The following is a 12,597-nucleotide window of genomic DNA, read 5'->3' as shown; positions in this document are numbered from 1 at the left end:
TTTAAAACTGACTGATTTGATCTCCTTGCTCTCCAAGGGACTCTCAAGAGTCTTCTCCAGCACCACAGTTGAAAAGCATAAATTCTTTCATGCTCAGCCTTTTTTATGGTCCAACTCTCACATCCGTACATGACTACTGGGAAAAACCATAGCTTTGATTATGTGGATCTTTTATCAGCAAAGTGATGTCTCTGCTTTCTAGTATGCTCTCTAGGTTTATCATAACTTTTCTTCAATGGAGCAAGCATCTTTTATTTTCGTGGCTGCAGTCACCATTCACATTGATTTTGGAGACCAAGAAAATAATCTCTGTCACTGTTTCCACTTTTTTCCCATGTGTTTGCCATGAAGTGATGGGAACAGGTGCCATGATCTTACCTTTTGGAATGTTGAGTTTTAAGATACCTTTTTCATTCTCCTCTTTCACTTTTGTCAAGAGGCTCTTTGTTTTTTTCCTCTTTGCTTTCTGCCATTATGGTGGTGTCATCTGAAGTTGACAGATGTGAAGTTATTGATATTTCTACCAGAAGTATTGACCTTGTGAGTCAATCAGCCTGTCATTTTACATGATGTACTGTGCATATAAGTTAAATAAGTAGGGTGATGATATAACAGAGACTTGACGTACTCCTTTCCTGATTTGGATCCAGTCTGTTGTTCCATGTCCAATTCTAGCTGTTGCTTCTTGACCTGCATACAGATTTCTCAGGAGGCAGGTCAGGTGGTCTGGTCTTCACATCTCTTTAAGAATTTTCCAGTTTGTTGTGATCCACACAGTCAAAGGCTTTGGCATAATCAATAAAGCAAAGTAGATGTTTTCTGGAACTCTCTTGCTTTTTCGATGGCCCAGCGGATGTTGGCAATTTGATCTCTGGTTCCTCTGCTTTTTATAAATCCAGCTTGAATATCTGGAGCTTCACAGTTCATGTACTGTTGAAGCCTGGCTTGGAGAATTTTGAGCATTATTTTGCTAACATGTGAGATGAGTGCAATTGTGCAGTAGTTTGAGCCTTCTTTGGCATTGCCTTTCTTTGGGATTGGAATAAAAACACCTTTTCCAGTCCTGTCACCACTGCTGAGTTTTCCAAATTTGCTGGCATATTGAATGTAACTCTTTCACACCATCATCTTTTAGGATTTGAAATAGCTCAACTGGAATTCCATCACCTCCACTAAGCTTTGCTCATAGTGATGCTTGCTAAGGCCCACTTGACTTCACATTCCAGGATGTCTGGCTCTAGGTTATCTGAGTCATGAAGATCTTTTTTGTATAATTCTTCTGTGTATTCTTGCCACCTCCTCTTAATATCTTCTGCTTCTGTTAGGTCCATACCATTTCTGTCCTTTATTGTGCCCATCTTTGCATGAAATATTCCCTTTGTATCTCTAATTTTCTTGAAGAGATCTCTAGTCTTTCCCATTCTATTGTTTTCTGCCATTTCTTCCATTGGTCTCTGAGGAAGGCTTTCTTATGCATCCTTGCTATTCTTTGAAACTGCGCATTCAAATGGGTATATCTTTCCTTTTCTCCTTTGCCTTTAGCTTCTCTTCTATTCACAGCTATTTTTAAGGCCTCATCAGACAACAATTTTGCCTTTTTGCATTTCTTTTTCTTGAGGATGGTCTTGATCCCTGTCTCCTGTACAATGTCATGAACCTCTGCCCTTAGTTCTTCAGGCACTCTGTCTATCAGATCTAATCCCTTGAATCTATTTGTCACTTCCACTGTATAATTGTAAGGCATTTGATTTAGGTCATATCTGAATGGTCTACTGGTTTTCCCTACTTTCTTCATTTTAAGTCTGAATTTTGCAGTAACAAGTTCAGATATGAGCCACAGTCAGCTTCAGGTCTTCTTTTTGCTGACTGTATAAAGCTTCTCCATCTTTGGCTGCAAAGAATATAATCAGTATGATTTCAGTACTGACCATCTGGTGATGTCCATGTGTAGAGTCTTCTCTTGTGTTGTTGGAAGAGGATGTTTGCTATGACCACCAGTGCTTTCTCTTGGCAAAACTCTGTTAGCCTTTGATCTGCTTCATTTTGTACTCCAAGACCAAATTTGCCTGTTACTCCAGGTATCTCTTGATTCCTACTTTTGCATTCCAGTCCTCTATAATGAAAAGGACATCTTTTTTGGGTGTTAGTTCTAGAAGGTCTTTTAAGTCTTCATAGAAGCATTCAACTTCACCTTCTTCAGCATTACTGATCAGGGCATAGACTTGGATTACTGTGATACTGAATGGTTTGCCTTGGAAACAAACAGAGATCATTCTGTCGTTTTTGAGATTGCATCCAAGTACTCTATTTTAGACTCTTTTGTTGACAATGATGGCTACTCCATTTCCCCAGTCTTGTGGAATTTCTGTAATTAAATCCCACTATCACAAGCTGCAATCAAGATTGCTGGGAGAAATATCAATAACCTCAGGTATGCAGATGACACCATCCTTATGGCAGAAAGTAAAGAAGAACTAAAGAACCTCTTGATGAAAATGAAAGAGGAGAGTGAAAAAGTTGGCTTAAAGCTCAATATTCAGAAAACGAAGATCATGGCATCTGGTCCCATCACTTCATGGGAAATAGATGCAGAAACAGTGGAAACAATGGCTGGCTTTATTTTTATGGGCTCCAAAATAACTGCAGATGTTGATTGCAGCCATGAAATTAAAAGACACTTACTCCTTGGAAAGAAAATTATGACCAACCTAGATAGCATATTAAAAAGCAGAGACATTACTTTGCCAACAAAGGTCCGTTTACTCAAGGCTATGGTTTTTCCAGTGGTTATGTATGGGTGTGAGAGTTGGACTATAAAGAAAGCTGAGCACTGAAGAATTGATGCTTTTGAACTGTGGTGTTGGAGAAGACTCTTGAGAGTCCCTTGGACTGCAAGGATATTCAACCAGTCCATCCTAAAGGAAATCAGTCCTGGGTGTTCATTGGAAGGACTGATGCTAAAGCTGAAACTCCAATACATTGGCCACCTGATGTGAAGAACTGATTCATTTGAAAAGACCTTGATGCTGAGAGGGATTGGGGACAGGATGAGAAGGGGGAAGACAGAGGATAAGATGGTTGGATGGCATCACTGACTCGATGGACATGGGTTTGGGTGAATTCTAGGAGTTGGTGATGGACAGGGAGGCCTGGCGTGCTGCGGTTCATGGGGTCACAAAGAGTCGGACACGACTGAGCAACTGAACTGTACTCATCCTTATAATTACTTTATATTATAAACTATAAGGAATTATATCGAATTTGGTTATGAATATCTACATGTGTAGGTAAGCTAAATTTTAAAGAGTTATTTCAGAATGTACAACTGGTAAAAAGATTTTCCCCAAAGCATATGGAATTCACTCAAGTTTTCACCTTCCCAAGAAGGAAAAGAAATCTAAGGCTTTATTTTATGGGTATTAGGTAAAATCAGTGAACTCAAAATTGCTTTGTTTTTTAAGATTTTTACCTGAGAGCCAGCACAGAGCCCTAAGAACAGGATGGGGGGGGGGGTCATCTCATTTTATTGCTTTACTCTGGGAAAATATTTTCTTACTGATATATAAAATTTCTATTTGGATAAATGAACAAAGCTTAGGGGCTCCTTTTCCCAAAGTAAGAAAAAGAGTACCCCAAACTATGTACAACTTTTTGCCTGTATTAAGATAATGAATATCATATTGTCACTTGAAAAGATTAGAAATATATTTTTCAAACTGGTACTTTGTTACTTGGAAGTGTGGGTTGGTGACCTGGTAGAAAGTTGGAGACTTGAAGAATCAACTGCCTATGATGTTGAATAAAAGTTTATTCATAGAAATTATAATAAAAAAAGTATTTTAGGTGAACTTCCCAAAGATTAGCTATTTACTTGAGACATATATACCACTTGTTATGTGCCAACTACTTCTTTATGTGCTTTATAAATATTAACTTTCTGGTTTTCATAACAACTCAGAGGTGCTTGTTATTTTTTCTACTTCATGGTGAAGAAACTGGAGCTAGATCAGTTTGATAACTTGTTGAGGTTTATAGAGCAAATAAGTTGTAGAGCCACTGTACTGATTTTCATTTGATGTTGACCAAGACTGGAATTGAAATCTGTTCAATTTTTAGAGAGACATTGAGAAAGTCTAGAGAATTTATGACACTACCTGCTTTGGTCAGCATCAAGTTCTTAGAGTTAGTGTAATGACTTGCTCTAGGATTTAGTCTGGAATTTTAAGAGCAGTCTGATTACACTAGATACAGAAAGAAAACTGTGTACTTGAGTTATTATAATGCATCAGTATGTGAGATACAGTAGAGAAAGGAGAGAGACGGTCTCCACAGTCATTTCAAATCACACATAATTGAATATAGAAATTCTCAGATATTTCTGACTTGAAAAAATTCAGATACAACACTCAATACCTGATTCTACTATAGTTTTGTCAACTGTGAACACACAATAACATCTTATAAGGTTGAGAGAGCATTCGTAAACTTTTGCATCTTTGTCAAAATTCCAGACTCATATTTAGCCTCCTAAGTACTTAAGAAAGTTCAATTCAATAGAGATTTCTACTCTCAAATAAGCAGAATCTCTCAGTTCAGTTTAGTTCAGTCGCTCAGTCATGTCCAACTCTTTGCAACCCCATGGACTTTAGCACGCCAGTCCTCCCTGTCCATCACCAACTCCTGGGGTTTACTCAAACTCATCTCCATTGAGTCAATGATGACATCCAACCATCTCATCCTTTGTCATTCCCTTTTCCCCCAGCCTTCAATCTTTCCCAGCATCAGGGTCTTTTCCAATGAGTCAGTTCTTTGCATCAGGTGGCCAAAGTATTGGAGTTTCAGCTTCAATATCAGTCCTTCCAATGAATATTCAGGACTGATTTCCTTTAGGATGGACTGTTTTAATCTCATTGCAGTCCAAGGGACTCTCAAGAACCACAGTTCAAAAGAATCAATTCTACAGAGCTCAGCTTTCTTTAGAGTCCAACTCACACATCCATACATGACTACTGGAAAAACCATAGCCTTGACTAAATGGACTTTTGTTGGCAAAGTAATGTCTCTGCTTTTTAATATGCTGTCTAGGTGGGTCATAATGTTTCTTCCAAAGAGTAAGTGTCTTTTAATTTCGTGGCTACAGTCATCATCTGCAGTGATTTTGGAGCCCAAAAAATAAAGTTTGTAACTGTTTCCACTGTTTCTACATCTATTTGGCATATTTCACTATTTGCTATTTTTCACTTTCCTCTTTTACTTTCCTCAAGAGGCTCTTTGGTTCTTCACTTTCTGCTCTAACGGTGGTGTCATCTGCATATCTGAGGTTACTGATATTTTTCCCTGCAATCTTGATTCCAGCTTGTGCTTCATCCAGCCCAGCATTTCTCATGATGTACTCTGCATATAAGTTAAATAAGTAGGGTGACAATATACAGCCTTAATGTACTCCTTTCTCAATTTGGAACCCATCTGTTGTTCCATGTCCAGTTCTAATTGTTGCTTACTGACCTGCATACAAATTTCTCAAAAGGCAGGACAGGTGGTCTGGTATTCCCATCTCTTCAAGAGTTTTCCACAGTTTGTTATGATCCATGCAGTCAAAGGCTTTGGCATAGTCAATAAAGAAGAGATAGATGTGTTTCTGGAACCCTCTTGCTTTTTCGATGACCCAGAAGATGTTGGCAACTTGATCTCTGGTTCCTCTGCCTTTTCTAAAACCAGCTTGAACATCTGGAAGTTCACAGTTCACGTACTGTTGAAGCCTGGCTTGGAGAATTTTGATCATTACTTTGCTAGCATGTGAGATGAGTGCCCATCTTTGCATGAAATGTTCCTTTGATATCTCTGATTTTCTTGAAGAGATCTCTAGTCTTTCCCATTCTGTTGTTTTCCTCTATTTCTTTGCATTGATTGCTGAAGAGGGCTTTCTTATCTCTTCTTGCTATTCTTTGGAACTCTGCATTCAGATGTTTGTATCTTTCCTTTTCTCCTTTGCTTTTCGCTTCTCTTCTTTTCACAGCTATTTGTAAGGCCTCCCCAGACAGCCATTTTGCTTTTTTGCATTTCTTTTCCATGGGGATGGTCTTGATCCCTGTCTCCTGTACAATGTCACGAACCTCATTCCATAGTTCATCAGGCACTCTATCAGATCTAGGCCCTTAAATCTATTTCTCACTTCCACAGTATAATCATAAGGGATTTGATTTAGGTCATACCTGAATGGTCTAGTGGTTTTCCCTACTTTCTTCAATTTCAGTCTGAATTTGGCAATAAGGAGTTCATGGTCTGAACCACAGTCAGCTCCTGGTCTTATTTTTGCTGACTGTATAAAGCTTCTCCATCTTTGGCTGCAAAGAATATAATCAATCTGATTTCGGTGTTGACCCTCTGGTGATGTCCATGTATAGAGTCTTCTCTTGTGTTATTGGAAGAGGGTGTTTGTTATGACCAGTACATTTTCTTGGCAAAACTCTGTCTTCGCCCTGCTTCATTTCCATATTCCAAGGCCAAATTTGCCTGTTACTCCAGGTGTTTCTTGACCTCCTACTTTTGCATTCCAGTCCCCTATAATGAAAAGGACATCTTTTTTGGGTGTTAGTTCTAAAAGGTCTTGTAGGTCTTCATAGAGAAGACTCTTGAGAGTCCCTTGGACTGCAAGGAGATCCAACCAGTCCAGTCTGAAGGAGATCAGCCCTGGGATTTCTTTGGAAGGAATGATGCTAAAGCTGAAACTCCAGTACTTTGGCCACCTCATGCGAAGAGTTGACTCATTGGAAAAGACTCTGATGCTGGGAGGGATTGGGGGCAAGAGGAGAAGGGGATGACAGAGGATGAGATGGCTGGATGGCATCACTGACTCGATGGACGTGAGTCTGAGTGAACTCCGGGAGTTGGTGATGGACAGGGAGGCCTGGCATGCTGCGATTCATGGGGTCGCAAAGAGTCGGACACGACTGAGCGACTGATCTGATCTGATCTGAGATGAGTGCAATTGTGTGGTAGTTTGAGGATTCTTTGGTATTGCCTTTCTTTGAGATTGGAATGAAAACCGACCTTTTCCAATCCTTGCAGAATCTCTGGTGAAAACAAAAGTTTGAAACAGATCCTTCTAAGATACACATGCATGCTCATATACTCACATCATATACATGGTGTGGTCCCTTCATTAAGGAATACTGGAGTGAATTGCTGTTTCCTTCTCCAGGAGATCTTCCCAATTCATGGGCTGCATCTGCTTCTCCTGCATTGGCAGGCAGATTCTTTACCACCGAGCCACCTGGGAAACCCAGAAGAATGCATGGATCTTTGTAAATTCTCTATAATAGCTATTCTGTCACAAGTATTAATAATAAGATGAATGCAATATGTTAGATATGTAGTACTTACTATTTCTCTTTTATTATTTTTGTTTTGTTTTTTAATTTTATTTTATTTTTAAACTTTACATAACTGTATTAGTTTTGCCAAATATCAAAATGAATCCGCCACAGGTATACATTCTCTTTTAAAAAATACTATACTTTTTCATAAAAATACAGTAGCTAGTATTTCATTTCTTTCTAGCATTATGCTTTTACTTTTTCACATGTCATCACTCTGAGATGTACTCTGGAAATAAATGAGTAACATCTTTGTTGTAAACAAAGTTCTTTTACTATTAGAAGGAGTATGCCAAATTGCAAAGAGTAAGTTTTCCTATTCCATTTTAATTATATTAAATGATTTTAGTTCATGATAGTAATTTGAGTTATTTTCACCAGCTTTCTTTCAGTTTAAACCATGTCATATTATTAAATATCTGTGCATGTAGTGCTTTCATTTTAAAGATGGAAAATACCTGTAGTTTTACTCCTTATATATATATTTTTACCTTTTTTCTTCAAGAGAAATGCACAGAATTAATTTTCAAAATAAGCACACCAAGAAAATACTTTTCATTTAAAGCTATTACGTTTTAAGTACCTTGATTAATTTACTAAGTTTTCTTGAACACAGCAGAATGAATGAATTTGTGACATGTACATGATAAAACTCTTCTCCAAATGGGTCTCTTTATTTATTTTAGCTACCTGTCTACAGGTGACTACATCAGCACACTTAGCAGCTGTTCTGTAGCATTGATATTAAATAAACAAATAAGTCAGCAGAAGAGAGTGGTCAACATAAAGTGGTAGAGAAAGATGGTTGTTAGGACAGAACCAGATGGTGTTTATTCATCTCATTCTAGAAAAGAAAGTCATTTAACCAGAAAACTCACATACTCGATAAGTATATTCCTGATACAGAGATTTGTGCATTAAGTAAACCTAGCCTGAAACAGATAAATTTTTAAATTATGTAACTCTTTGACCTGTATGAAATTACATAACAACCTAGTTTCTACCTAACAACTCTATTTCTTAGAGGGTCTGCACTAGGCAATTTGATAAAATTGTCTAATCCAGCACTATTCTCCAATAGAAATATTATAAGGCAGTCTTACCTACTGGCCCACTGGGGGAAGTCCCACATATGTGGGACATTTAAAAATGTTACAGATGCCATGTTGAAAACAGGAAAAGGAAACAAGTACAATTAGTTGTAATTATATATTTTATCCCAGTATGTAAACAATTTTATTATGTAAACAATAGAAAATAATTAATGGGATTTTAAGTTTTTTTTCACTAAGTCTCTGAAGTTCAGTGTGTATTTTTTACTTATAGCATATCTCACTTTGGACTAGCCACATTTCAGGTGTTCAATAGGCATGTGTGGCTACCATATTGGACAAGGTAAGTTAAGTCTAGTTAAACCCTGTCTTTCTCTATCCTGTCTTATAAATCTTAAATCTGTGTACCTGAAAAATATTTCACATTTAGTCTTCGAGCTTAATGTAAAATGGATCACAGATAATATGGAAATTCTTGGTCTGTGACGCTAACAACCTAATACCTATTACCTAATAACCTTATTACCTAATAACTCCCTCTCTAGATCTATATCTGAACTACCAGCTGATATCTAATAACTTATTTTTCTCTCAAAAGCAATAACTATATCTCATCACCTGTAATATGGGGATTATCATTATAAATTTTCTTTGAATATTCTTTGAAGTTATATTTGACCATTAGTTTGTATATGTGAAGTATTAATCAATCAAAAAACTGCTATTTTCCCCAGATCTTATGAAAATTACTCTGAGATCTTCTTTCTTCTTTCTTTGCCAGAATATACCCTTAAAAATGTTATGGAGTTGTTCCAGCTGTTTCTTTGACCATCACTGTTCTAAAAGCACAAGGAAAAGTTTGAGTCTCTCCTGCCATTGGTCAAAAGCATTGCTCAGAGTATTGTTTCACTGCTTTCCTTTTTCAACATTTCCATGAAAGGAAAAAGGGTGCCTCTTTCCCCACCAGCCTTCTGCTCCCTGTCTTGAAATACTTTGCATGTCACTGATCCTCAACAAAATCCAGCCTGTTTAAATTAAAGTACTACATGGCATTATCTACATTCTTCTGGTGAATAGCCTGCATTTTATAGGCTGAAATGTCATTCATCTTGCATTATTTACCACTTGTGTAAATGGACTAGTTTTCAAGATGCTGTTGAAACAAAAACAATAGCAGAAAAGTTCTATTAGGAAAAGGGGCCCTCCGGCAATTCTTGCTTCACAGTCCATTGCTTCCCACAATCAGTAAACTGTGGAGTTTACTAAAAGTAATTTAAACTAATGGTTTGGTAAAAGGCAATCCAAATAAGGTGCTATTATGGAGTAAGCAAGCTGCATTTTTTTCCCTGGTCAGTCACTGGAAGAAACTGTGCAGAGCCCTCGGAAGGAAATCTGTGAACACTTTTCACAGATCTTTTTCAAACAAGCAGCCTGCTATGCAGCGTGAGGGAACCAGCTTTCTAGGAAGTACCTTTGCACATTGTGAAGTCTGCCATGTAATAGGGATCACCAAATCTCGAGATCCAAAAGGTTTCTTAGATCCCACTTCAGGGACTCAGGAAATTGTTAATGATAATGGAGGTCAACAAATATGTAAGTATGTAAAAACCTGGGTCAAATCCAGTGAGATATAGCATTAGAATAAATATGAACCCAGACTACATGAAATTACAAAGGTTAATGGGGAGGCAAACATAAATATCATGATCTGAATAAAAAGGTATTCTAGAAAGCTCTTGAATTTCAAGAGAGAAAGACTGTAAACAATAGATTGTATAAGTTGGATTTTACAGAACTTTAAGGAATATATTCATATGACTAAATCGAATTTTGTAAACATTTGCTTTAACACTAATATGAAATGGATAGCTTTTATCTTCATAATTTAAGCACGATGAGCTACTTACGCAAACAATGATAAAGCATTTTTATATCATCTATGCCATCTAATAATAAAAGTTCCTCTAAATGGTCCTATCCATGTAATACAAAATAAACTTGAATCAAATCAGGTAACAGGGATAATGTACTCTTAGAGAAAAGTCAATCATTCCTTTGATGAAAAGGTAGACGATATTATATTATCATGCTGACTTTTTTTTTTTATCATTTAACCTGACTCTCTGTTGCTAAGTCACTTCAGTTGTGTCCGACTCTGTGCGACCCCATAGACGGCAGCCCACCAGGCTCCCCCATCCCTGGGATTCTCCAGGCAAGAATTCTGGAGTGGGTTGCCATTTCCTTCTCCAATGCATAAAAGTGAAGAATGAAAGTGAAGTCGCTCAGTCGTGTCCGACTTGTAGCAACCCCATGACTGCAGCCCACCAGGCTCCTCCGTCCATGGGATTTTCCAGGCAAGAGTACTGGAGTGGGGTGCCATTTCCTTCTCTGAACCTAACTCTCTAGCAAGTCTATTACCTTTGGCCTGAAAATAAATAGCTTCTACCTGTCAACTGTACTACCTTTTTTGTCTCTCTAGGAGTTACGTTGGACAGCAATGATCTCTCACTTTACTGGAATTACTATTTGCAGATGTGGTTGGCTACAGTGCACACCTTAGTCTTTTCTCTTTCTCATATGTACACTCTTTCTTTTTTAATTTTCAAAGTTAAAAAAAAGGTTCATGCAAGTCATCTGTTGGTGAAGGCACCACTAAACAGCATTTCAAGCTCGAGGGGACTTGTGCACCATCAGATATAGCAGTCTAGAGCCACTTACAGTCTCAGCAATTTATTTCTATTGCTCTCTTTCTAGAGAAGAAAGAAGATTCTTCCTTTTCTACCATCTTTTCCAAAGGAGCATCTACATAAAAGGGACTGGAGTCTCCAGAGACAAATTTTCATCCATTTATCATGTATCCATCTTTCCTAGGTTTGCATAGGAATTCTCATGGCTGGAAAAGAGGTGGGTGTAGGTCAGGATCTGGCTGGGAGAAATTCCCATCTTCTACTGAATTTGAATTTTTTTTTTTTTTTTCTAGGCTCCTGGACTTTGGCCTCAAGTCTGCTTCACAGTGCCAAACACTTTTTTCCCCTCTATTAAACATTTATAATAGTGTTTTTAAATGATTATTTTTCTTCAATCAGGTTTTTTTTTTTCCATTTTTTCCCTGAAATAGAAATTATGGATGGAGTTCTAATTCTTCCTCATGGTGGCTCATGAGGTTTGGTTGGACATCTTTTAAATGTTTACTAGATTTAGATGTGATGTTTACTTGCTCAATCCACATAGAATTACTCAAAATGAACACGAGATCTGACTCTGCCAAAATATTTAATGACATAAAATTTGTAGAAATGGGATATAGACACAAATGTCTATTTTGATGGCATATCTTTAGCAAAGTATGTTCATGAAAACAAGTTTGTATATTTTCAGCATAATTTAAAATGCTTAGTTTTTTTGTGCATGGAAAGGCACTAGTTTGGCTTAATAAAGAGAAATTCTAGTTAGTAATACACTTTTCATGCCTCTTCTCAGCAGTGATTGAATTTACAAGATGGTTAGATTCATAGGGCTGAATGTGGGTAAGTCACTGAGACAACACTTACGTTGGTGGGGAGCAGGTTAATCCTGACTGCAATTGTTAGGTAAAAGGCTGACTCCTTGCAGAATTGTACGAAAAATACTCTCATCAAGAATTGTATATTAACCAGGATCTCAGGTGGAAGGACTATGTCTAAAAATTATTGATCTTTGTAAACACACACTTATAATTGTAGTATTTTACTTCTGCCTCAAATATGACTAGAATCAATATGAGACATACACAGTCACAATTCCCTTAGATATAAGAATCTAGTGCCTATACTAGTAAAGGTATTGTATTAACCAGCAGCAATCTGGCTCCTCTTCTAACTGGAAGAAAATAGGACGATGCTCTGTCACTAGCCCTACCTCTGAGCAGCTATTTTTTGCTCTCGCTGTCCTGACAGCTGTAATGTCCTTGCTGTTGATGTCCTGATCTGTGCTTTTCTTGTTCCTTGAAACTTGGTTATTTTTCTACATTCTTGTTCCCAGAACTTCTTTTTATTACAGACAATTTTTATTACCTGGTACACAATTTTTCCTTGTCCTTCTAACTCATTCTCATACTGAATGATTTCAGTATTTTCTGTATGCAAATCACTTACTGCAGTTGACAGATGCTACTGATCTTAATTAGTAAT

Source organism: Bubalus kerabau, chromosome 16 (assembly GCF_029407905.1).
Source record: "Bubalus kerabau isolate K-KA32 ecotype Philippines breed swamp buffalo chromosome 16, PCC_UOA_SB_1v2, whole genome shotgun sequence".
In the NCBI taxonomy this organism is placed as follows: Eukaryota; Metazoa; Chordata; class Mammalia; order Artiodactyla; family Bovidae; genus Bubalus; species Bubalus kerabau.
The sequence above is the reverse complement of the archived record's forward strand: the minus strand, read 5'-3'. Positions refer to the sequence as shown.